Below are 4,371 nucleotides of genomic sequence, written 5' to 3'. Positions count from 1 at the left end.
TACAGTGTCAGGTGCTCATTCAGTGTAATAGAAACCATAGCACAGAGAGGTGTGTACACTGCAACAAGTACACGTGTCGTAAATGTAGGAAGGACGGTCCTTGGGTGTGTGGGAACTGTTAATATTTGAATGTGATGATTTCATATAGCACGGAATGAAAATCTGCACTTCTTAGCATTGCACCATGCAAGCTGTCGTATCAATCGCCTACTGTAACTTGCTTTCTTTTTTCTTCGGTTATACAGGTAGTTTTGAATAAAAGTGCACTTGTTTTGTTTGCGAAATGAAGTGTCTGCGTGCACTTTTTGTGGCATTACAGTGTATTTTTTGAGCATGCCCGTTTGAGCAGTATAAAAAGTATTGAAAAGTATAACAAAACAACGGGCAGATGGGGAGTGTCTGATGATTGCATATAGCCGAACTTACTGCTCTTTACTATTCTCTCCTCTGCGTGCCCTGGTGTACAAAAGAAACAGAATACAGACGCGCTATACTGTAGCTCTGTGCTGTACCACGATGCATACTAACGCCCCCCCACCCGGTTCTGACACACAGAGGCTGGCGAAGCTGCCTTCTTCGTATCTCACCGTCACTTGATTTTCTTTTTATTCAGTTTTATTGAGTGTTCCTGCCAGTCCCCGCATGTTGCTGTATGCTGGATAGAGAGAAGTGTGTACACTGCTTCTTACAGGAAAAGGCGATGGAAAAGTGCACTTGAATAAAAGTGCACTTTTGTTATACTTTTACACTAATATATGTTCCTGTGCTTGAACGACACGGGCAGATGGGGAGTGTCTGATGATTGCATATAGCGCCGAAGTTACTGGTCTTTACCATTCTTTCCTCTGCATGTCCTGGGTGCAAAAGAAAAAGCATACAGCAACATTTGGGGACTGGCAGGAACACTCAATAAGATGAAAAGCAAGTGACGGTGAGATATAAGAAGGCAGCTTCGCCAGCGCTTGTGTGTCAGAACCCGGGGCGTTAGTATGCATCGTGGTACACTGCAGAGCTATAGCGCGTCTTTAGTGAAAACAGCCGTGTCAGATGGGGTTGTATGGATTGATTCTGAACGCGACTGAGAGAGTGAAAAGTGAACAAAAAAAAAAGCTAACCTTTACAAAGATCATAAACTGTACCGGCTGTTACAGACTGAAATCAAATGTATGCTTTTATTGTAAAACAGTAAGACAAGAGCAGTTTACTTCTCAAAACGGAGGGGCGCAGGATCAAACCCACGACCCTTGATTCCCAAGCGGGGGCTGAGTCTATTGAGCCACAGAGTCAGTTACAGTAAACTGGTGTTAATGTCGCATGTTAAGGCAGCTTTTTGTTTCTGCAGTTATATGTTTGAATAAAAGTGCAATTGTGTTATTCTTGTGAAAATGTTTCTTTGCTATTTGGACTTCAGGCTTCATACATTATATAGTTTATGCCTACATTTTGTCATCTACTACTAGAATATAAAAAAAGTTTCTGTTTTAACAATGTGTTGACACAGATTACTGTAGAAACGGAACAGACATGAAATGCGTGTGTTCCAAACAACGATCTATTATTTCCACTCTAAAACTCCACTTCACTCCCAGATACTCAATCAAGGCAAGAGCTGAGAGAAGTTTGGCACGTTCTAAATTGGTGGGGGGATGGAATAGCCGGCTGCTCTTTATCAGCACATTTAGAAGACAAAGGGCGCTGGCGGAGAGGTGTGAAGGGATTTAAGAAGCAGTTTAAGGTGGGACGGAATTACGAGTTTTTTCGTAGGCTCTGGTAATTCTAGTGTTAATCTGTGCTGAGTGAGCCACCAGGATAGATGGTAGCTGATCCCCATTGTGGAGAAGAACTGCTTTTAGATAGATAGATAGATAGATAGATAAAGGCACTATATAATAGATAGATTGATAGAATGAAAGGTACTATATAATAGATAGATAGATAGATAAGGCACTATATAATAGATAGATAGATAAGGCACTATATAATTAATAGATAGATAGATAGATAGATAGAAAGGCACTATATGATAGAATGAAAGGCACTATATAATAGATAGATAGATAGATAGATAGATAGATAGATAAGGCACTATATAATAGATAGATAAGGCACTGTATGATAGATAGATAGATAGATAGATAGATAGATAGATAGATAGATAGATACTTTATTAATCCCAAGGGGAAATTCACAATTAGGTTCCTGGAAGAACTGTCGATAAAGAGACGCCAAACATGTGTGTTACATGATATCCCAATTGCATCAAGTAGACCGGTCACATCATGGCAGGAATCAATGCGCCGCAGCAGCAGTCCCCGTAAGGTGTTACATGCTTTGGGTTTGGTAAACAGCAAATTGCTCCTGTTTTACAGATGCTGCCATCTGGCAGCCATGTCAGCGACATCTAGCGATATATCCGACTGATGTTACAGCAATTACATTGGTGTATGTTTAGACTTTATATATACAACAGATTGGCATCATAATTTAATGCCATTGAACGACAGAATTTTAGCAGTGACTCAAACAAGGTTTTGCTGCAGTGATGCTACACTTATGGCCAAGACTGTATACAAAATGCTGGACAGAAGTGACAAAACCAATGTTTTGACTCAATGGATGATTGTTACTAGTTGTTTTGACCCAAGCAACACAAAAATAACATTGCCTTGCCAGGAACAAAACAAAACATTTTTTTTTTTTTGTTGCCTTGTGTATCATTATTATTCATGGTGGCTCTAAACTCCGTACTGACCCCTACTCTCTCTTCTGTTTCTTTTTCCGGTTTTCTGGGGTGGCAACCTGCGCCACCACCACAACCTAATCAAAGCACCGTGATGTTCCTACTTTGATGGATTAAAGGCCAGAAGTCCACATGACCAGCATCATCAAGTCCTTCCATAAGAACCCTAAATACAAAGAGGGCTGCTTCATTGATGTTAGGTAGAATGCCTAGAGGGGGCTGGATGGTCTCGTGGCCTCTGAACCCCTGCAGATTTTATTTTTTCTCCAGCCCTCTGGAGTTTTGTTTTTTTCTGTCCTCCCTGGCCATCGGACCTTACTTTTATCCTATGTTAATGAGTTTTGTCTTATTTTAATTCTTATTTATTTTCTTTTTTCTCTTTCTTCATCATGTAAAGCACTTTGAGCTCCATTATTTGTATGAAAATGTGCTATAGAAATAAATGTCGTTGTTGTTGTTGTCTCATGTAGAGTGAAAAGGCGGCTCTGCCTTTAACCAGCCGGGATGTCTTTCACTCGTGTGTGTGCCTTCTGCGCCCTCATAACGCTAGAAGAGTGAGAGAAAGTGTGAAACACCTTAGTATCAGCTTAGAAATGGGATTCCGTATCGACAGTTGTCTGGGCAGTAGCTCTGGGAAGGGAAGAAAAAAGAGTTTTCTAAATTGTCCCTAGCGTGTATGTGTGTGTGTGCCCTGCTGTGGGCAGGCGCCCTGCCAGGGGTTTGTTTCCTGCCTTGTGCCATGTGCTGGCTGGGACTGGCTCCAGCAGACCTCCGTGACCCTGTAATTAGGATATACCGGGTTGGATAATGGATAGATGGATGGATGGATGTATTTTTTTCTGTATCTTTAAATCCTTACCAACAATTAATGATGAGTAAACGCACGACTAGTTGTAGCAGCGCTACTTAAATTAACTACAAATCCCAGCAGCCCTGGTAGTATTACACCATTGGGCAGCTTAAGAATGGCTGGGGTTGCTGGGAAGGAAGCTAATTAGGTGTTCTTTTTAAAAAAGAGCCAAAAAGAGGCCAAGCGGCCCGTGATCATCTGTGTTTATTTGTTTCTGCACTTCTCATCCCACTTTTGGATTACAGTTTCATTCTGGATTTATATGCGTGTCCTGTGTAAATTCGTCTTGGTTGGTAAATTTGTCTTTTTCCAGGGAACGCTCCCAACTCCTATGGAACATCACACAACAACTGGAACACAGCAGGACAAAACTTTGTGAAAAGGGCTTACTTGGCATCCCAATCCATTCTCACCATAGACTGGACTGTGATGTAAGCTTTGCCCATTAATCGCCTAGTGCTTAGTGTTTCATTCTGGTGTCATTTTATGCAGTGTTTGAAAACGATTGTCAGTGTCGGAAAAACTGGAGAGGGCATTTGTGCATGCATTGTTTCTTTACCTTTATTTGGCTGACGCTTTCATCCAAAGTGACATTTGAGATACAATTAGTTACATTACTTTTTTGGTTTTCCAGTCGGAGCGCCGGCAGGTCAAGTGACTTCCTCAGGGTCACGCAGTGTCGGGATGTGAACACGCAACCTTAGGGCTCATTTATACTTCACGCTCAGAACGCGTACGCGTCCGCATCATGGCTGCCACGTGTTCCCAGCGTTCATTTCAC

The sequence above is a fragment of the Polypterus senegalus genome, chromosome 4 (genome assembly GCF_016835505.1).
Source record: "Polypterus senegalus isolate Bchr_013 chromosome 4, ASM1683550v1, whole genome shotgun sequence".
NCBI lineage: Eukaryota > Metazoa > Chordata > Cladistia > Polypteriformes > Polypteridae > Polypterus > Polypterus senegalus.
This window is presented reverse-complemented; position numbering follows the sequence as displayed.